This window comes from Crinia signifera, chromosome 3 (genome assembly GCF_055691185.1).
Source record: "Crinia signifera chromosome 3, ASM5569118v1, whole genome shotgun sequence".
NCBI lineage: Eukaryota > Metazoa > Chordata > Amphibia > Anura > Myobatrachidae > Crinia > Crinia signifera.
Genome location: NC_139219.1, coordinates 102413976 through 102437206, shown reverse-complemented (window position 1 = coordinate 102437206; position 23231 = coordinate 102413976). Strand labels below are relative to the sequence as shown.

The following is a 23231-nucleotide window of genomic DNA, read 5'->3' as shown; positions in this document are numbered from 1 at the left end:
TGGAGCTCATCTGGAGCACCTGCATTCGCTGTCTGTACAGTATGTAGACGGAACAATGGAGCCATGCCTTATAGACTGTACTACACAGGCTATTTCTACTTCTGATCATGAGCACGCGGAGCCACGCATCGGGATTGAACCAAGATCACATACGGTAAATCATTGGGGGGTTTGCAATAACTTGCTATTGACTTTGACTGTATAGTCAAAATCTATAGTGCAGATCGCACTGTGTTTACACAGCATTGGAATTTGACAGCAGATAAGAACCATCTGGCCCATCTAGTCTACCTAAACACATGTACAGTACATGCACACACACACACACACACACACACACACACACACACATAATAGGGCAAACTTACCTACTTTTGAAGACACCTCTCGGGGAGAAGCCTGGAGAGGGGAAGCAGCTGGGGTCTTCATAGGGCAGAGCCAAGTGGGCACATTATTAGGCCCCAAGCGTACAATGGTAAATCCCATAAATAGCGGGATCACAGAGGGGTCGGGCCAAAATGACAGTGATTTGTGCTATATTAGCCCTGCGGTTCCAAGCTTTATCGGTGCATTCTGTCATAGGAAACAGTTGGGATGCAGGAGGAGCACCTGCTCTTTTGGGGTTGCAGGGGACTACCCCAAAAAATGTGAGTCACCCACAGTGTGAAACCTTTTGTATTAAGCGTGGAGCACCAGAACAAAACAGTCTAAAAGGGAATAGGATGGTGGGGTACTCTGAGACTCCGTAGGATAGCATAGCATATCCAGATGGGCAGCAGGTCACCTCTAAGTTGGACAATGCTGTGAATCTATGGGTAATATAAATTTCCTGTAACAATTTTGGAGCAGGACCGAACAATGGAAGTACGATGGACTGGGGTAATTCAGGTAGTAAGTAACGATCATCCCTTTAAATCGTTCATGAAACATCTGTTGTAAAATGAACCCAGTTAACAATACATCTGCAACAATGTTGCATGACAGCCTCTGCCTACATGTCTCTAGCATGCAAATATGGGAGGAATTTATATCATGAATGTTATTACTGCACGCAATGGACAGTGAATAAATACCTCCCCTCCTGTGTTTAACGCCGTGTACACACAGAGCAATGTGATAGTGAAAACTGCCTAGCAAGTAAGCCAGAATCGCACCATGTGTACCCTGCAGGCAACAGCGATGTGCTGCCCTGTGGCGCCGCTATCACCCTGGCACAATAATTTGTGCAGGCAAAGCAATTTGGACAATGTTGCACAGTGTAGTGTATTTGGCCTATGGGCAAATCAGCTATAGTCCAAATTGCCCATGGGCTTAGTCAAAATTGCTTTGCCTATGTCCATGTATACACTTCTTAACACCTGTACAGATAATAATTGGCAGAAGGCTTATATATGTACACACTCTGAATGGTGCCCATACACTAGGTATAGGCGATATTGCATACACTCCATCTGTGCGATAAATCGAAGGATTGTATGCACGTCGAATGGGTCAACCAACGCGATGCACAGGCCCACTGGTCGAATGTCGTGTCGATAGATATTTTTTGTATTGCATGAGCGATCGGCAGGCGGCAGGTCCGGTTAGCAGGCGGCAGGAGTGCTGGTAGGAGGCGGGTGGGTAACTGCACATGCTCACATCATCAGCTTAGCAGAATATTCCTTTTAGAAAATAATATATGTCCCAAAAATCTTGGCTCTACAACAACATCTACATATCAAAAACCAATAAAAGTACAGCAACATTTCATCTGGGAACACGAAGCGCAGCAGCTGTCTTTATAATGGATTTCTATCAGTTCAATCTTGATGGGATTTTTTTCAAAAGTCCCCATCCCTTGCTTCCCTCATCATATCCCAAATAAACCAGGCACATGCATAGCCAAGTGAGGCAAGCCGACATTCCTGGTCTGTTGTGCGGCTGACTGAAGCTGAACACACAAGAAAAGCCCCTGTCTTTGTGTCTCGCAAAGCCCTGAACTGAGGAATTCATCTTGTCAAGAGAAACAAGGCATAATACATATTATCCCATCAAACAAAAGATAGCTCATCAGCACGAGGATGACACTGGGTGTACAAATGTCACACAGATCTGATGTTAATTGATGCAAAAAAAGTGTTTTCTTTGTGTATTTTATGTCATGCCTCGCACAATATCTATCAGTGGTGCACCATTCCCTTAGATGCGCATGTATTTGCGTATGCTATTTATTACACTGGGGCAAATGCAGATTTGAATGTATGCCTCTTAGCAGATCTTATCCTGCATGTTGTTTTCACTGCGCATGCTCCAAACCTATATGCCCGATTCAGAATGAACAGCTGTTACTGCCATTATATATATGCTCATGCTGCTGCAGGTATATTGAGTTAATAGACACCTCTCCTGCGTGATCCTATGACCTGCTGCTGTGTCCCAGGATCCAGCATCAGGTCATCCATGTGATCCCTCAGGTGGGATACATTCGGATGACCAGCAGTCAGACTACCAATGCCGGCAACCACACTGCATTCCCCTCAGGTTACCCTAGACTGCTGCAACAGGGCAATGATACTGCAGTTGGGGGCACTACATTTAATCTCACGGAACAAGATCTGCACCAGCGGACTTGTCCACAAACCGTACAATGTGTGCGCGGCCAACATATATAATCTTGGGTACACACAAGAGCAATCCTAGTGAAGGTCAAAACAATTACGGTTCTATCCCTAGTTCTATCATTCGTATACATGATAGTGCTAGCAATGTCACCCAGTTCCCCGAGCAGCATGGCCGCCCGGGCGACGTCAATAGCGAATGCAGGCACCTGCAAACCGGGGGTATACACTAGATAATCTGGTCAATATGTAATTCACCCTGAAATGACATATCGTACCGATATCACTCCAGTGTGTACCTAGCTTTATGTGCATGCAGTTGCAAGTACTTCAATTGCATAGACATTTACATACAAAGAGGCATGATTGGCATGTAAAGAGGCAAAGGCATTTAGGCAAAGTGGATTGAGGCCATGTGGACTTGTTCTTTTGCACCTAATACAGTGTAGGGGAAATGTTTATGGGTATAAGTAGCAGTAAAGGAGCCAATAGCCAGCAGTTCCATGGACACTCTCCTAATTTCCATCCAATTCAGCATCAGCCCATTGAGAGTATTTCAAGCATTCACCATTTTTTTTTTCAGGTGACAATTTATCAATCAACCAATATTTCAGCTTACATTAAGTTGAGATCTGGGGCTATATTTACTAAAGCTTATTAAACAGCATTTTTAGAAAGTGTTGCCCTGTAAAAGCCTATGGGCTTCTATCACATTTACCCACTGGTAGGGGTCCAGATTAGGCAGAAGCATTACTATCTGTCCTGTGTTGTGTACCAGGGCAACAAACTCCATGTATTGGAGCTGAAAGAAAGCAAAACAAGTCTGTTGCTCTAATCTGCAGTCACATCTCAGATCAACATAAATATAGTAGTGCCTCCCCCAAAACTATTGGTACATGATAACCTTTCATTGGATAAATATGCACCTTTCCCTAATGCTTTGGGTCTCCGACTCCCATCTCTCTTCCCAGCCCTTCCTAACCCCCATCACGCCCACTGATCTCTGTCAGAGATGTTGCATTGTTGGAGTGAGGAATGATTAGCAAAATACATGATGTATAGGGTAGAATGTCACATCCTATACCCTGTATTATACTACAACAAACATACAACATCTGACTGAAGTTTTGCCACTGTGTATAATGTTTAAGGAGACAATATGACGCAGTATAACTGAATATAATATGTTATGTCTGGATTTTTTCATACATTGTATATATACATATATATATATATATATATATATATATATATATATATATATATATATATATATATAGAGAGAGAGAGAGAGAGAGAGAGAGAGAGAGAGAGAGAGAGAGAGAGAGAGAGAGGTTCGTAGGGCAGCACAATGCTGTACAATACTTGCTTCAGTGCCCAGCCAAGTGTTACCGTGGTAACCATATATAGGTTGGGATAAGCCCGGCACTCCTGTTGTATTCAATATACCTTGCTGCAGGTGCCATCCATGGGCTGTGTGTCAGTCTAAATATGGGTGAGATCAATCAGCGGCACTCCACAGGCTTGTCAGTAAGAATAAAAATTCCTTTATTACACACACACATATTTATTTATATATATATATAGGCCCTTATTCTGGTTGGTGCGGTCGAGCCGCATATGCGGCTCCGACCGCACCAGACGAATCCCCGCCCACCCTACGGATCGCCACGGCCGTCCGTACATGGACGGCTGGCGATCCGCATAAAAATGGTGGAGGCTACGCCTCCACCATGGTGGGAGCTGCCCCCTGCATTCGATGGTCGTCGACCATCGAAGGCAGGTCCGCACGCCGCGGCAGCTCCCGCAAGCTGAGACCACACGGACAATCGTCCGTGTGGTAGCTTGTATGGGGGCTGAAAGCTGACATCCGGCGACGTCAGCTTTCCGCCCCCATGAGTTGCGTCATGCCCTCATTAGCATGCGTACGCCCCGCGTTTGCATGGGAACGCCCATGAAACGCGGGGCGTATACATAGGGAAATGAGGGCATGAAGCCCCTCACTCCCCTATACGCCCCCTTTGCGGCGTAGTAAATTTATGTGCGGCGAATTCGCCTGCACATGCGCAGATTGACCTCTGCGCATGTGCAGACGGAAAACATCGGCGGTACGGCCGCACGCGGGCCGTACCGCGCGAATCTGAATAAGGGCCATAGTCTGTTAGATGGTGCGGCACTCCCAGTGCGTTTCGTTGTAGCTGGTAACCTGGTGCCTGCCGAGATGTAGTCTGTAGGGGACAGGCTGTATACGTGCGTGGTGGCGGCGGCACTCAGACAATAAGAAGAGACAGGAGACCTGATAACTTCCCAACGTTTCGAAGCGCAGCGGCTTCTTTATCAAGGTGCAAAGAACAGTTGTTCTTTGCACCTTGATAAAGAAGCCGCTGCGCTTCGAAACGTTGGGAAGTTATCAGGTCTCCTGTCTCTTCTTATTGTCTGAGTGCCGCCGCCACCACGCACGTATATATATATATATATATATATATATATATAATGATACATACACCGCGTCTTTGATGTTTTTTCATTCGAGTGCCGCCTCTCTATACTTCTTATATACTCAGCCCTGCCCCAGTGTGTTTTTGGAGAGCACCGGAGCCAACTACTTGATTAAGGCGTGCTACCACCTGGAACTACATATATATATATATATAAATGTATTTATTTTTAATAAAAAAAAAACACTGAGCCAAAAACATAGAACTTAAAACGTGGGGAAATGTACGTCTCATTTAAAAAATTATTTTAAAACAAAAGTGTCCTTATCCTGCATTTTACTTTCTACACTGGATTTGTATGGTGAGAACTGACCCATCCTCTAATGCAGACAGAATGACACATTTAATCCCTTCTGCTTGTAGAATTACTAATACAACAGACTTGTCACCTAAATTCAAATTGGTGTATGAATCAACGAGAGCAGGATGTGCTGTGAGAATGTGATCCATTCTGACTGGCAACATCTAAAGAAAAACATGCGCTCCCCTTGTGGATGTTTATACATGTGGTAGCCAGTCAGGAGGACATTAGTAACCGCTTTTTATTGGCCTGACCTAGCAACAGCAGTCACCAGTCAGTGTTTTAAGCACACCACCAAGTAGTTAGGGAAAATGTAACATGCAATTTTATAGCTAGGAACTAAAACGGGAACATTCTGTTTGGTTTCTAACCACGGAAATTTACATATCTATAAAAAAAAAGCGGAAAATATAAATACTAAAAAAAAACTAGTGCTTCACTCTGAAAGTCTGTGTTCCTGCAAGGCTTTGTAACACAAATTAATGATTAAATTAATTCTTCTTTGGAATATCAAGAACTAGCTAATGCAAACCCAGACTATCTTTCCATTAACTGTATAGAGTTTTTGTCAGTTTTGTTTTATATGTTGCCGGAGCAGGGCTATAGCACTCGGGGCCAGATGTATCAAGCTTCAAAAAGTGATAAAGTGGAGAGTGATAAACAACCAGCCAATCAGCTCCCACCTATAATTTTTCAAACCCAGCCTGTAACATGGCAGTAAGAAGCTGATTGGATAGCTGTTTATCCACTTTATCACTTTTTGAAGCTTGATACATCTGGCCCATTGTGTCTATATACAGCTGTTTGTTACTATGTATCACACAATGCTAGGAGATGTAGTTCCACCAGATGATAGGCCAACCGTAGCCCAATCCTGGAGGTGGCTGCATAGCCTTCACTATCCCACATAAGGTAAATAGAAGTTTTGTATATTATGAATTTAGAAATTAAATCATCAAGACTCCATGAAATGGTGTTTAATATAATATATACGCCCATTCTAGTAACCGTAACATTAAGGAAGAGAAGAAATAATAATCACAGAACAGCGCGTTGTGTTCGTAGATGAAATGTATTAGGCATTGCTATCATGTTATCACTATTATTTCATTTTCCAGCAGGTGCAGCCACCACAAACAATACACTTGGTTCTCACGAAAGGGGGGGAAGGGAAGGAACTATTATACACCCTGTAACAAGTCTTTAAGGAGCATCTGCTGCATGCCCCAGCCCCTCGGCAACAGAAAGGAGCAGGGTCTTGTATTCAGCAGGCGAGGAAACCGCTGCAATCAGCCTTAAGTAAAAAAACATTCATGTCCATTCAAAGGTTTCATCTCGAAGACGTTCTGTGAAACTAAACTACGCCAACTACAAGTTTCAAGTGACAGGAACCAGTACAAAGCTAAGAGGCACTGACGTTTTCACAATCTCTTTCATCCCACATTATACACAATAAGCACCCATGCATTGAAAAGTTAAAAGTAAGTGTAGCTTCAAACGCTACCTGTATAAACTTACCTTTTATGCTAATACTGTCTGGATCAGAAGGATAACAAGCTCTTGAAGCAAATACAGTTCTCTTAAGATTCTGTGTCTTTCCGTTGTTTTAAAGAAAATTTTAAAAAGAAAAAGAACACAAACAAGAAAACACACACACACACACACACACAACCGCTGGTAACACTTTGAACTGTGCAGACGTTCAAGCTAAAAACAGAACTTAAGCTGCACTCAAAGTATTTTTGTCTGCTAACTACACCCCTCATCGTACTCAGATTTTTTCCACTGGCGGAACGGTATGATGCAGACGGAACGAAAAGCAGTTTTCCACATGCACAAAAAAAAAACACTTGTAGTGATTAGCTTACATGGCCTGGCACACAATTGGGAGTCACCAGGGAATATCCCAATGACTGAGCTTGTTGTCTGACCCTGCATTCCAAAATTACCATGAGGTTGCTAAAGGAAAGCTACTACTGTATTGAATCTACTGAATGAGAGTGTGCTAGCTTCCAGATCTATTTAAAAACAAGGAAGACAAACACAAGTACTGTGTCCTAGTATAAATCCAGAGGCTTTCTGTACTGGTCATACAGACAGGACAGTCTTTATGACACCTCCTGTAAAAGCAGTATACTGTAAAGGACGGAAGCTATAGTATATTAAGTATATAGTATATTAACCAATGTAATACAATAAAGTGTAATGTTAAAGCAAACCATTTTTGTGGAATAATTGCTCTATATTCACTGATTACCATCAGTAAGAGCTGCTATTACAGACATTAAAGCCTCAGCATGGCGTATACTTAAAGTGTCATAATTGGGCTCTCTCCGCAGCGGTGCGTTTCTCAGATGAATTGTGCTGGGACACTTCAGAATTAATTACTGCTTAAATTTGACTTTGAATTGTCTTTTGGGAGTAGTTTAAGACTACTGATGGATTGCCTGGTAATCCCTGCTTCCCATTCAGTGACCAGGATCGCCACGCTATTGCCCACAAAACTGCCGAGAGGTGCAAGGTTATATGAACACATCAGATGGCTCCCATGATATCACAATACCGTCACAACATGGAGAAAATACATCCAGACATATTTTTTTCCACCATCATCGCGTTCAAAGAGATTATCTCAGTGATTCCCATAATGTATGCTGTGGCACCCTGGGGTGCCTCTGGACACTTGCCTAGGATTGGTGGCCCAGGATCAATTCAAATTATTTATAGTTCTTGTAATAGACAAAACCAGCGCTGGCATAAACTATGTGTACAAAGAGAAGCAAATGTTGTCCCGTACCACATAACGGAACAAAATGGTGACAGATAAACACAATTTACTTTAAAACTTTAACACATTTTTCTACATTTCCCATTAAGAAACTTTTGGCCTGACCATAAACATGAAATGTGACCAGGTGTGCATAGGTACATGTGTGTCTTTATACATCAAGTCTCAATATGCCACACAGCATGAGAGGCCTGGTGTGAGTGAGAAAATCCATCACATCTCTAATGGAACGATCACCGCCTCTGAATAATATAATTGAAATAACTGAAATAATATAATATTGCTGCTGCAACATGTTCATGTACAGTAGCTTAGCTCAGCAGCAGCAGCCAGCAGGAACGTTTTATTCCTCACTTCCTGTCCCAGGCACTCAGCCGGCAGTAAGGGTGGACGGCCAAGCAGGACATGGGACGGGAACCAGCAGGCTCTGTGCATGTCACTTCTGCTTCTCATCCCACCCAGCTTCTGCAGTGGCGCGATCAAGGGGTAAATATTTAGGAATCGGAGAGAGCTTTGCGGTGGCGGCGTGTGCTCTCTAACAAATTAATAAACTACTAAGCGTGCAGGGGATCGCTTGCTGTCCATAAAAATAAATAAAAAAAACAACAAGCAGGCGTGCAGAGAGCGGCTGTTTGGCATGACTGCAGTAAAGAAGACTGTAGCAAAAGAAGAAAGAGATACCGGGATGCATTTTGTGCTTTCAAGTAGTTGTGTCCATATTCACAGCTGCACTGGGATGTGTGCAGCAATATTCTCTATACAAATAAAAAAAAGGAGTGTCCTGCCCTCCTGTAAAAAGTACAACCCAAGGTATACAGTCGCCATCCCTAATGCCAGCAATCTCGTGTGCAACTGCGCCATCATACACGCACAGTTAAAGCATGCGACGCAGTAATGGTTTTCTGGGGAATTGCACAAGCCCATTAGTTAAAAATATCTCCGCAAGAAACATCAGTATAGTGTCCACTTCTCATTACGACCTTGTGACTTACTGCATTTTGTGCAGTCTGCCCATAGAACATTCACTGCTCATTAATAAAAAATAAAAAAAACTATTGTTTTATTTGGCCATTATTGCTGATGCAAATGTGTTCCGTGCTATTATTTGATACGGGCATTATTATTAGGGATTTTGCTTTGGCCACCATAATGCCTGCATACGGATAGCAATAAGTAACTATACCCTTGATTACTAACAGCTTGTTAATACCTTGCATTGACGCAGGATGATCACTGCTAAGTAAGTGAACAAAAAGAACATCACAGGCAATATGTGCACTAGTGAACTCATTATCGATGGGATTCCGGTGAGATGCCGGATCCCCATTTGTATGCAAGAGCATACGCACTTGCCAATTCCAACCATGACAAGGGAGTGGGGGGGGGGGGGGGGGGGGAGAGACATACTGCTGAATCTCTCTAGCGATGTATACAAGACGGAGGACATAATTATCGACCTGCGAGAGCACGCAATAACAATATCGTGCATACACACTAGACGATATGCACGGAAATGTCATTACTGATATCATTATCATACATATCGTTAAAAAAAAAATAGTCCAGTGTGTATGAGCCTTAAGTGCTAAAATATATACCATTCTATCTGATAAAGTTATTGCCTTGTAGGCTTGCTAACTGGATTGGTATTAGCAAATAATAAACAATACATTTAAAAACAAAATATGATTTTTTTTATATTCGGAACAGAACTCATTGTGACAATAAATAAATGTCAATTGTCTAATAATGTAATTAAAAATAAGAACAAAAAAAAAATCCCTAAATATTTCAGTATGTTACTATACTGTTCAAATATTTATAATAACTGCATCAAATATTAATTAGGATAGGTGTGTCACATATGGGCTTTAAGAATAATTAAGTCAGATTTCAGACAAAATTGTTGAAGGAAATTAAAATGTTATATTTGCGTCTCCTATATCCATGTTACTGATATTATCACAGGAAAACAGTACGGAAGTTAACAAATTAAGATTTGTCGCCGGACATATTTTAAATGATACTGTACTGTATGTTATAATTGTAAAACCATAAATGCAAGTCATATGAACCTCAGCAGTAACAATTCATAACAGAGAACACTTCTACAAAGCGGTATGAAGCCAAAATAAGGCTTCATTTAATGTGTATACAGCTTTGTATAATATGCCGTGCAGCTGGTACTGTATATGATCTATACTGTACTGTATGTGTAAAACCAGAGGGCAGGCATTTCCAGTTTCACCACATTCCCTAGTGTTGTCTTGGCAGCTGTAAATAAAGCTATCGAAGCCCTATTTTGATGTATCTCACATGCCAGCCCTTGTCTGGATGTTCCCCTCTGCAGTTCAGATTCATCTACCTTCCAGAGGCAATCTATTGTTGGATGAAGCATATAGGTTAGTGTAGGGACCTGCAGAGATTGGAGATCCTTTGATCCGTTGGAGTACAAGCCTAAATGTATTAATAATGTATGAACAAATCAGCATGTGCTTATTTGCAAGTCACACATAGATTTGCAGTGGTAGACAGTTGTTAGTGATGACAACAATATTGTATGGATATGGGGGTATTTCTGGAAATAGGATCATTTAGCACTGCTGTTACATAGTAACTATGTATACTACCTCCCAACATTTCCACCTGATAAATCAGAATAGTAGGCGTGTCTGCATCACACTGGGGACATAGCTATATTAGGCTGCCTGTTGCGGCATACTCACTGTGAGGCACCATGGAATGGGACATACCTCCTTCTGGCGGAAATCTTCCCAACATCAGGACTATCACACAGAAATTGGGTCACTTGGGAGGCTGATGGTCCTTTTACATATAAGCTACTGTCCTCTGCCCAAAAGAACAAATGGTGATCTCCAATAAAGCCAGGACTATGTGAATCACAAAATGATACATGCCCAAGGCAGGGCTAAAACCAGGATATTTGTCACCCAGGGCAAGTTGGTAATTTGGCTCCATTTCCTCCCCCCATGCATTTATGTGTATCACATCCAGTCCAATCCCCAGGGCATGGGACCCCCAAGCCCGATATCCCTAATTACGGCCCTGCCCATGGGAGTCAGGTGAAGTAGGATGGAGTGGGGCGGTTTTCAATAAACTCCAGTAGAAGAGTCAGCGAGTGTCAACATACAGTAGGATGAAGATTGCAAGCTCACAGGCAAAAACATTTAAAACTGGCATTTTTCAAGATTGTGAACATGAAAGTCATAAACCCCAAGAATGGATACACAGGTTTTTTAAACTGGTACACAGATGAGAAAATACGGTGTGAGAGTTGTGCAACCAGAAACACTGCAGGGGCCCTATTGGGTGGCTCTATACCCTTTAATAGTGCAGCATTTTACCCTTAATCTCATTAGTTAAACCAATATGTTTAATCAAAAAGACTCCTAATTACATATCAAAAAGCATATTAAAGAAGCATAACAAGTTAGAACAAACAGGTATGAAAATGAAGTAGGAAGGAGCTATAGGCCACAGGCCACAGGGCTGTCTGTTGCCCATGAAGGAGGGGATCTGGTCAATTGGTCAAAAGTAAAAAAGTTGACAGTCAATAGGTTGTCCACTATTGGTCAGCAGGCAGTAGGTCGACACATGAACTATGTGGACAGGCTTTAGGTCAACACTGACAAAAGGTCGATACAAGCAAAAGCCCGACATGAAAATTGTGTAAACAGGAAAAAGTTTGACATGCGTTTGTCGTGATTTAAAATACAAAACAAACCCAAACGTACTTGTTCTTACTTCACCATCCAAGTGGGCATAAAGTTAGATAATGATAGAGAGATGCAATGCCTGAAGCATTCCAGATTTTGCGCACCCAGATTTTGACATAGACACCAAAAAAGGAAAAAAAAAACGTGGTGACCTTTTCCCATACCTCCCAACTTTTGTAATTTCCGCATTGGGATGTGCCGAAAAGGGGACGGATGTAAGGGGCAGGTGGGCGTGGCCTGGGGTAGAGGGGAGTACCATTGTGCCACGACCCATGCTTTCATCATTATCAGGGATGTGCCCAGCGCTACCCTAGCGACTGAGCAGCCCCCAGCTCCCTTAACTACTCCCTACACTATGGAGTATGCTGGCATCTCTTCAGCGATCACCGGCTGCTCTACCCCCCAAGTTCGCGGGACATTGCCACTCGCAGAAGGGACAGCGGGACAGTCTCCAAATAGCGGGATATTGCAGGTCGACCCATTGACTGATCCCAACCCATCATGGAGCTAAAGGAAAAATAATACATTTACATAAACTAATATATCTTTCACTGTAAGAGTAAATATATATAAATTGCATGTGTTGTCACGGACACAAGAGTGGCACTATGCAAACCATTGATCTCGGCAGGAAGAATTTATGAATAATGTACATGCCACCACCAGGCCTGCTCATTAATTCATCTGTAGATTGCGTTATATATTCATTTTTAATCTATTAAGCTTTCAGTGAAAAAAAACACACTCTCTATTGAAGAGCGCACAGCCACTAGGAAGATGTGTTGTCCGGACACATGGCATTATTATGCTTTGAAAGAGACATCCACTAGTTTGGAAGAATACATTACCAGGTGTAATTGGGATAATTTTGGAGTGATGCAAAAATTTAGTGACCCCATCTGGCTATTCAAAATTTCAGCAGCAGGTTGGAACCCACAGATCCTATTCCACACTATTACAGAAGACAGAATAGATAGTGTCAGGGGTCTAAACTATCTTCCCCACAAATGTGATCTGTTGGTGCGCCTAACAAGTGTGTTGCAGACACCTGATAGGCTACTGTTCAAACCGGTTCTGAAGTTAGAGGCTGCCTCTTTGTTTAAATTCTATCAGTGAATTATGCTCTGGAACTTCAGCTGTTAAAAAGGTGATTTTGCCTGCAGCATAATGAACAAGAGAGACGCTGCCATCTGCCAGGGTGTCTCTGTGCCCCAACGCATTCTCTGGATTGATGTAGCATTGTTTAAGCTGTCAGGTCCCCAGTGCTTTGCATTATGCATCAATTCTGCAGGGAGGGTTTCCACTTGTAAGGATCAACGTGAAACAACACATATAGCACAATCACTGACGAGTGCTCCAAGGTTACCAAAAACATGTTATTCCTCTTTAATTCAACAATTTGAAGCAATTCTATGACATATGGTATTTCATAAAAACATTCTAAATGTGGTAGAGGAGGTGTAGTACTGTCTTACCTTGACCCTAAAACACAAGTAGATGTTCTATAAAGAAACATCACATAACATAAAACAGAACAGAACAAAACATTTAGTGTAGAATTACTGCAGCTGAAGGGAAGCTATTGTTCGATTAAGAGTTATTCTGAGTAATAGAAAAGCAGTGGGTGTTCCAATAGATGAGTGGTTCCCAAAAAAAAATTATATTGGTAACAGCGGAAGAAGACGAAAAAGTTTCCCATTGTCGTGAAGTTGAACCACCCTGAGTCACTATCAGTTCCATCTGCAGCAGCATCAGCACCTCCTGCTTTTGCCCGACCAGCAATCCAACTGGAGCTACTAGCGCTGCCCTCAGACATCAGCGTTCATCTGCCCTGCGCTGACATTGGTGGAGGAAGTAGTGGCATTAATTCCACAGGCATTAGCAGGAACCCTGGAGACAGAAAAGAGTCAGCAGCCAGACACAGAGGGATCTGATTCCTGACCGCACACTACTCCTCAGCTATGCCTTAATATGAGGATACACATAAGGTCACACATACAGATGGAGCGCCTCTCGCTCTTGCCCCGCCAGTGCCAGAATCTGTTCGCTGTTGATCGCCGGCGGAGAGGCTCTCCATCTGACTGAGACGCACGTGTGCGTCTCTCATGCATGCGCGTCTCAGTTTCCCATCAGCGGGGGGACGGGAACCCTGTCCGTCTCCGCTTCAGGGAGACTGACAGGGTTGGGGGGGGGGGCGGCAATGCAGTGGGGACCCAGGGCAACCCTCGGCGAGGCGGCGGGGACCCCCATTGTAAGGCGACGCGCGCGCGTCCCCTTACGGCGGCTGGCGGGGGATGGCGGATGACGAATCTTCCGCCACCCCCTGCAAAGATGAGCCACGCTCCATCTGCATGGGCAGTACGCATGGTGTAATGGTTAGCATTACTGCCTCACAGCGTTGAGGTCACGGGTTCGATTCCCACCATGGCCCTAACTGTGCGGAGTTTGTATATTCTCCCCGTACTTGCGTGGGTTTCCTCCGGGTACTCTGGTTTCCTCCCACAATCCAAAAATATACTGGTAGGCTAATTGGATCCAAACAAAATTAACCCTAGAATGTCTGTGTGTGCGTGTACATGTGGTCGGGAATATAGATTGTAAGCTCCACTGGGGCAGGGACTGATGTGAATGTTCAAATATTCTCTGTAAAGCGCTGCGGAATCTGTGTGCGCTATATAAGAAACTGTTAATAATAATAATAATCTGTATCGCTCACTTCCACTCCACTCATAAGTACTGTAGATATTTCAAAGGGGTACTCATAAATGAGAAGCCTAATCAAGGGGTACAGGAGAGAAAAAATGTTGGGAACCGTTGCCATAGATGAGATACTACTGTAGTAAGTCTAGTGAGACCATGAGAAAACAAAAAAAAAAACAATAAAACAAATCACACATATCTATAGTAGTTACCAGCCAATCACAATGACAGAACAACATCACAGTAAAATCTGCACTGGCCCGCATTTGTGTTCCCGAACAGGTCAACGCTTTAATTGCTCCAACAGGCACCATCGGATCCCTTGATCCTGTGTGTGTCTCCTGAGGCAGTATCCCCCCCCCCCCCCCCCCCCCCCCCTCCCCACAAGGCAAGGGGGGCAGCTTGGAGACTGTCAGGCTGGTGTAGATTTATTTCTCACACAACTTTTTTTTTTTTAACTGGATACCTTGGATGTCAGTAGCATGCATACCTGTGGACCTAAACTGGGCACAACATCCGCAAAACATTTTTTGTTGTGTTGAACATCTGTACATTAGTTTTGTATGTTTAATGTATATATCTATTGATGTAGGCTATATTAAAAACTATAAATCAATGACAGAATTTTCTCCAATTATCCTATTTATCAGACGACCAATGCATGAGACATCGCGGATGTATCTTACATCATAACAGGTCAAACTGGCCCACAGGAGTTCATCGATGTTCCACCATAAACCCTGATTAATTGCTCCATCGGTGTGTTCCGCCATCGATCCTGGTCTACAGCTCCATCGATGTTCCACCACCGATCCTTATTCTACACCATCATATCATTACTGCCTCTAGCAATCAGTAACAAATTAACAACTGCTTATTGAGTCTTCTGTTATAGGGCCACTACTACTGCCTTCACCCAGTAGGGGGGCCCATAATGCTCCACTACTGTCTGGCACTGCATCACAGCCAGGATCATAGAAAACGGTCATCTTCATACAAATGTATGGGAACACTGCCTTTTTGCTATTTACTAAAGACTGCAAGTTTGATTCCAATAGGTAATGCCATCTTCACATGTAGTTATCACAGTAACTGACACTGATAGAGATCCCAGAGTGATCCATCTGCCTCCTTATGGTTCTCAAGGGTAAATTTACTAAGCTGGTAGTGTTTTCTTTCACCACTGCCAATAGCAGCTAAATGGAATTTTCATCCCGGTTGAAGTATAATTTTAGTATCCCCAAAATGTGATATCTCAAAACTCAAGATAATCATTTTCATGGCATCTATCTCACTTTTAATAAATAAGCCCTATAGTCTTCACCAATAGTTTTTAACCCTTTCTTTATGAGTATCAATAACTTTTTCGGAAACTATCTTAAATTCCATTTGAAGCTTCCAGAAGAATACTGTAGAACTTGTGTGGAAAACAATCAATAATGAAATATTGTCTCAATGCTTGAAAGCTTTCAGACTTCAAACTGCAAAGCAGCTGAAACTGTAAGGATCCTGATGGAATTCAAAGTTTCATTTTCTCATTAAAAACGCTCATTTATTCCAGTCTTCTGGATCACCATATTGTCTGTGGAAAACTTGAAACATGCAGCAATGTTATTTTAAGAGCAGTGGTTTCCAACTGAGATTCTGAATTGCACATAGACACAGTCAGCCACAGCTACGTATGCATCTTATGCTAATGTCACAGCTGACTTCTGTAAAATGGAGAAGCCCACTTGCAGCACCTTGTGCCTGTGGAATTCATCTTGTGCCCATTAGATTGATACAGCTAACACAGGTACAGTTTCTCCCTCTGAAAATGGACTCTTTTGTGAGTGGCTTTGCATTTTTGGATGCAACCACTGTCAGCAACACACCTGTGACATGTCCATGTCTACTTAACCACCCACGTTATATTAAACCTTACCCTGGTCCAGGAAGTGGGTTCTCCTCCTTGGCTGTCACCAGCTTCCCAGTGATATTCAGTGAGAAGGCACTGAACAAAGGCACAGTGCCAGAGTCTTTGCCATCACTGTGTAGTGCCATTTTCCTGAAGTTATCACTGTCTATATAGCACTGCGGAAGAGGATGGACCTGCCTCCTGGATTAAGGGAAGTATACTAAAGAGGAAGGGGGGACAGCAACCCCCCCCCCCCCCCCCCCACCACCACCACCACCACCACCTCTCCTAGGCACCTGTGTACCTTAGTATTCTCAGACATATATGAGATGCAAATGTTTAAGATCTCTGCCTCTTTTTTATTATACTAAAAACTTATCTCCTGAATATCCCCAGTCTTGGGCCCATAAGTAATGGGTGTGGTATGATTCACCGACAGTCGGGATCCCGACAGTCATTATCCCGATGTCAGGATCCCGACTGCCTGGTCTCAGACAGCGTGGCCAGCGCAACAAAGCCCCTTGCGGGCTCGCTGCGCTCGCCACGCTGCGGGCACGGTGGCGAGCTACGCTCGTCACCTATTCTATTCTCCCTCTATGGGGGTCGTGGACCCCCACAAGGGAAAATAGCTGACGGCCATCGGGAACCCGGCCGTCAGTGTTTTAACAGTCGGGATACCGACATCGGGATAATGACTGTCGGGACCCCGTCCGGCAGCCTAAGTAATAGCCTGTGGGTTATTTTCGGCCATATAGGTTTGATGTTTGAATCCGTGATTTTTTAGAAATGGTAAAACCGCACAAAATTGGGCGAGTACATTATGTGAAAAGTACCATATCGTATGTATTTTACCTTCGTAGTTCACCATGGCTGCCAAAAGGATTTTCAGATCCTGTGGTAGTTAATGGCATCGCATAGGATGCATCATATGCAAAAGAGCCTCAGGCCAGGGGTGGATTGGGATGAGAAACCAGCCCGGGAAATTGATGGGAGCAGGCCTTATAGTCGGGATCTGTTGAGGGGTGGGTTTTTTTTAAGACTGACAGGATCTGTCCTCATGTGGCCTGAGTTGTACACAGTCGCAACCATTCCTAAGACTTTTACTGCGGTTACAAATGTGGCTTTATGCTAATGTTGCTACATGTACAAGGACTGAGATACCCCCTTTCAAGCACTAGAGAAAAAAAAAAACATTAGCGGCTCCAAGAAAAAAATAAACAAACATATTGGCCTATATAGGAATAAGTTAAAGACACTGTCACCTGACAGGAAAGTACAAACAAAAACATTGGCCTCCACAGATAAAATACACTTCACCCAACAGGGGGGAAAAAAACACATTTGTCCCTAGAGGAATGAATAAAACACATCAGCCCCAAACTCCTTGCCTCTGCCCTATATCCCTCAGACACGCTCCCTCCCTCCCCCTGCGCTAGATTCCTCTCCCTCACCCTGTACTATATCACTCTCCCTTCCACTGTGTAATATAACACTCCCTCCTAATGTAGCCTACACTCTATCACACACTCCCTTCCCCTGCAATATATAACTCTCCCTTTCCCTGTAGCCTGCATTCTGTCACACTCCCTCCACTGCACTATATTAATCTCCATCCCAATGCACTATATCACACTTCCTCACCCTACGGCCTGTGCTCTATAACACTCAGGGGTTAAAGTGAGGGGGAACGGGGTGGAACTTAGGTCCACCACCTCTAATGGTGAGGTGGAACATTTTAACCTCCACATTGGCCCTGCACAGTAATTCTTACAGTAAAGCATTGTAGTTTGCAGGGGGGTGCCAAAAACCCTACCACTGGCCCTGTCTCTGCCTAATGGGGGAGGGGATGGGGTGTAATTAGGTGGCATAAAGAAATGAGTTCCCCAACCTCTGCCTGACCACTTTATGCCCTGATAACACTGGTATACTCCCTTGCCCGTGGCTTGCGTTCTATTAAACATCCCCCCGGCGGCCTGTGCTCTATTATATTGACGTTCTTCCACAACCTGCAGTACATCACACTGACATGCCTCCTCACCCTGTGGCCAGTGCCCTATCACACTGATGCACCTCCTCACCCTTTGGCCGGCACGCTATCACATTGACCGCTATCACACTGACGTGCCTCCTCACCCTGTAGCTGGTGCTCTATCACACTGATGTGCCTACTCACCCTTTGGCCTGTTCTCTATCACACTGACACTCCTCCTCACCCTGTGGCCGGTGCTCTATCAAACTGACGTGCCTCCTCACCCTGTGGTCTGCGCTCTGTCACACTGAGGCGCCTCCTCAACGTCTGGCTGGCGCTCTATCACACTGACGCTCCTCCTTACCCTATAGCCGAGCTCTATCACCCTCATCCTGTGTCCTGATTTCTATGACTCACTCTCTCGCATGGAGGCCTGTGCTCTATCACACTGACGTGCCCCCTCATACTGCATCCTGTACAGTGGCGTAACTATCAAAATTGCACCCCCCCCCATCTGCAGCGCTCCCCCTCCTCCCACCGCCCATGCCCCCGTGCCATACCCTCCAAGGCCGCTGTGCTTCAGAGCCAGGGACCCGCAGATTTTGTCTGTGGGGCTATTGTTATGCCAATGGTATGCTATACAGTGAAACATTTGCACAATACCGGAAGCCATTTTTGGGTTGCAGCAGTTGTATGTGATGTTATGCACACTCCACTGTTATCTGGATCACTCCCCCCCCCCCTTCCCCCCAACGGTCAGTCGACACTCCAACTTAGGGGGCAGTCGCAATGTGATCTGCAGACATTTGCAGATTTGTGCATGAAGCTATATCGGGCCCTATGTACAGGTACCCACAGCATTCAAAAAGTTAATCAGCATTAATATTCCATGTACTTTATGCTTAAAACACCTGTAGACAATAAAGCGTCTGGTTCCATGTGCCTACAACATACAGGTGCTTACAGTGCAAAGCTGTCAATAACCTAGAAGCAGAACCATGACCAAATATCTCTTAGCATTATCCCCTAGCAAAACATTTCTATAAAGCATCTTAGCCATAATAGAAGCAAACCTTAAAGTAAACAGAAGAGAAATATGAACATCAAATATAAACATATAGAAAACATTTATACTCACAAGCTATATTAATATATATATATATATATATATATATATATAAATAATAAAACTTAAATGTAAATACATTACAATTTGAAATTCTTTACTAAACAATTTATCAGATAGAAATAGAACAATCTAAACTATGGCAGCATGGAACAGACATTTTAGCAGATATTGAAAATATACAGTATCAATTTACTTACATTTAATACGTGTTGGAAAGTGATCCCTTTTCAACAAAAACAGGGTCTGTTTCAGTGCCTTCTACACACCACAGACGGCAGAAAAAGGAAACCCACAGCTATGGAACTCTGGCTATAAATCAACTAGTAAAGGAAGCCTTTGCTTGTGTGTATAGTGCTCTCAACACTCTCCTGCACTGGGTGTGGGGGTCTGGATTACTTGGCTCTACAATCACTATGGCCCTTATTCTGATTCGGACGGTACGGCCCGCGTGCGGCCGTACCGCCGATGTTTTTATTCTGCACATGCGCAGAGGTCAATCTGCGCATGTGCAGCCCCCTTCGCCGCAGACGTATTTCGTCCGCCGCAAAGGGGGCGTATAGGGGCGTGAGGGGCTTCATACCCTCATTTCCCTATGTGTACGCCCCGCGTTTCATGGGCGTTCCCATGCAAACGCGGGGCGTATGCATGGTAATGAGGGTATGACGCAACTCATGGGGGCGGAAAGCTGACGTCGCCGGATGTCAGCTCTCAGCCCCCATACAAGCTATCACACGGACGATTGTCCGTGTGGTCTCAGCTTGCGGGAGCTGCTGGGGCGTGCGGACCTGCCTTCGATGGTCGACGACCATCGAATGCAGGGGGCAGCTCCCACCATGGTGGAGGCGTACGCCTCCACCATTTTTATGCGGATCGCCAGCCGTCCGTGTACGGACGGCCGTGGCGATCCGTCTCGTGGGCGGGGATTGGTTTGTGCGGCCGGAGCACCGTGTGCGGCTCCGGCCGCACCAACCAGAATAAGGGCCTATAAGTGAAGAACTGTGGAAGGTGAAGTTCTTTCTATAGATTTGTTTCCACTACTTGCTGCCTACACCCATTAGTCAGTTTCCTTAGCCTCCTCCCTCCTTGAATCTGTATTTTTACTTCATACCCCAAATCACAGTAAGCTGCCTGCTCATTTACTGATTACACGGAGAGGGGGGATAACTATGTTTATATAGTTGACATTAAATGAGCCAAGATGGTCTTAAAAATAGAAAAAACATATTTGAAATTAAATCTAGAAGAGGTTTCTACCGTGTTAGCCATTGATTAAGTCAGAACAAAAGTCATACATTGATGCCTTTGGTAATCTAGCTGAAGAGATTTACAGACGTTCTGACTTATTTGGGTTTCTCTGTTATCAGGTTATAAAAAGCAGGTACATTTCATGTGCACACACACAATAATAATGCATATCAACACACACACAGAAATATATAGTCAATGACAACATTAATCTGCCTGTCAGTGACGGATTCAGTATTGAATCCCGGCGGTCGGGATCCCGGCGTTCAGAATCCCGACGCCGGAATCCCGACAGCCGAAATGCCGACAAGGGGGGGGGGCGTGGATCGCCCCCCCTTGCGGGCTCGCTGCGCTCGCCACGCAGCGGGCCCGGTGCCTCGCTATGCTCGGCACACTAATTTATTCTCCCTCCAGGGGTGTCGTGGACTCCCACGGAGGGAGAATGTGTCGGGATTTCGGCGGTCGGGATTCTGAACGCCGGGATCCCGACCGCCGGGATTTTAACTGCATCCCGTCAGTGACAAGTGGGGATAGCAGGTGAGCATGCTGACACTCTCTATCAGATGCTGCATGAATGTGACAAAAGTACAATGCAGCGACACACACTGACTATTGGCGCTGGTGCTTCAAGTACTTCTGTTTACCACTGGGTAATCTTGGTAATAAAGCAAAAGATGGAGTCCCGTTATAGGCCACTACGTCATATATTGTTGGGCTTAATTTGCAATTTATTCCTTTGTGGAAAAAGTACTACTCTAGACTGCCTGGCAAGCTGTAATTAACTTTGTTCGCTGTGGATGAGAACCAAAATGTAGGTAGATGTATGAAGCGCTACCCGTGGTGGAGCACCTAAGTTGTGCCAGCCATCTCACACTATAGGGTGTGAATAAGGTAGAGCTGGGATTAAGGCTTTGGGTGAACTGAGGCATCTAAAGGTGCCCATACATGTACCGATTATACGCTACATTTTGTGCTAAAATAGACAGTACAAAAAGTATGTGCAGCATTAACGCGCATCTCATCGCACCGGGAAAATCGGTGCGTGTATGGGCACCTTAAGAGGGGTATTCAATCCCGGGTGAATATTTCTGCATTTATCGCCCCTTTTTACATCCCTATTTATTTCAAGTGGTGAAATTGTTTTTGTAGCATGGATGGAAAATCCAGCATCAGTGAAAACAGTGTGGATCTACGAATTAGCCGTGAATCCACGTACCTTTGGCGAAATCACTGCCATTTTTGCTATAATTAAAAAAATTAATCAAACGCCCATGATTGAACAATGATCAGCAAATCATTGCCAATTTTTCAATTTTTTTAGGGGGGGCCTAAAGAACAACATCAGGTATTTATTCGCAAGACTTCAGCATGTACCTGAAAAGGGGACATGGTAACACATCATGCCCCCATTTTATGTTATGCAAGGTGTGTGTACATCCTTCAAGCTGCTGCTAGGTTAGACCCCGCCTCATGCAAATTGCAGGGAAAAAAAGCTCCCTCCCTAAAAACTTTCCTCCCCGCAGTATATTTCAGCCCACATATACACACATACATACAGTCACACACATTCATTCAACCCCACAGTGTCCCTTCTCGGCTAGAGATGCCACAAGAAGACCAGTACAATCTGCCCCCCCCCTCTCCACTCACCCCCACTAAATGCCAGCAGGCACCGGAGATCGAGCAAAGTAGGCGGCAGCGCCGCACCGGGATCAAGGGAAGCTGGACACTGACACAGCGGGGGATAATAGCCGGCGGAGGTGAGCACTGGGGCTTGGTGCTTGCTCATCTCTCCTCTCCCCCCCCCCCCCCTGCTTACTGCGTCCTGCCAGCTCTTGCCCCTGCTTTCCACCAGCCACGCTGTTCCTGGCCACAGTGATCAGACAGCCTATCTGATCACTGTGGCCAGGAGCGGCAAGGCAGGCAGAAAAACGGTCTCAGCGCTGTCCTGCTAACTGCCATCTCTGCCGTACACAGCTGAGTACATTCGCCGCCAAGGAGCCCAGCCCGGAAATACACAGTTAGCAGCGTGCATTGCAAGCCAGAAGGGCAGCGGGCATGGTGGAAGGGGGAGCCTGTCACTGCGTTTTCACACAGACAGCCAGAGAGTGCTTCCCCTTCCACCATGCCCGCTGCCCTTGGGCTACATCAGAACACTGTAAACCTGTGCCCCGGTGGCATGTGCTCCCCCCTCGCCACCGCCGGGGCTGCGGACCCCAAATTACGCCACTGCGGTACATTGATCCCAATATGTTGGCAATGCAAATTATAAAACCATTCTGGCATAAAATTATAGCCTTGTCATCAAAAATTCAGTGTGCTTTAGCTGGTTTGATTTCAAAACCCGGCTTTATATGGCTCTTATATGCT

The 23231-nt window shown here is 44.5% G+C and overlaps 1 protein-coding gene across 4 annotated transcripts in view; it reads right to left on the bottom strand.

Moving 5' to 3' along the window:
- TIAM2 (TIAM Rac1 associated GEF 2) overlaps positions 1-23231 on the bottom strand; it is a 249816-nt gene that overhangs the window by 115985 nt on the left and 110600 nt on the right. The window contains exon 1 of one of the 4 annotated variants that reach the window (XM_083176315.1): positions 19814-20015. The exons of 2 other annotated variants lie outside the window; for them this stretch is intronic. The gene's annotated coding sequence lies outside the window, so the exon portion shown is untranslated. Of the gene's footprint in view, positions 1-6914; positions 6934-19813; positions 20016-23231 lie in introns of those variants that run through there. One more of the 4 variants, XM_083176317.1, reaches the window with a different exon arrangement.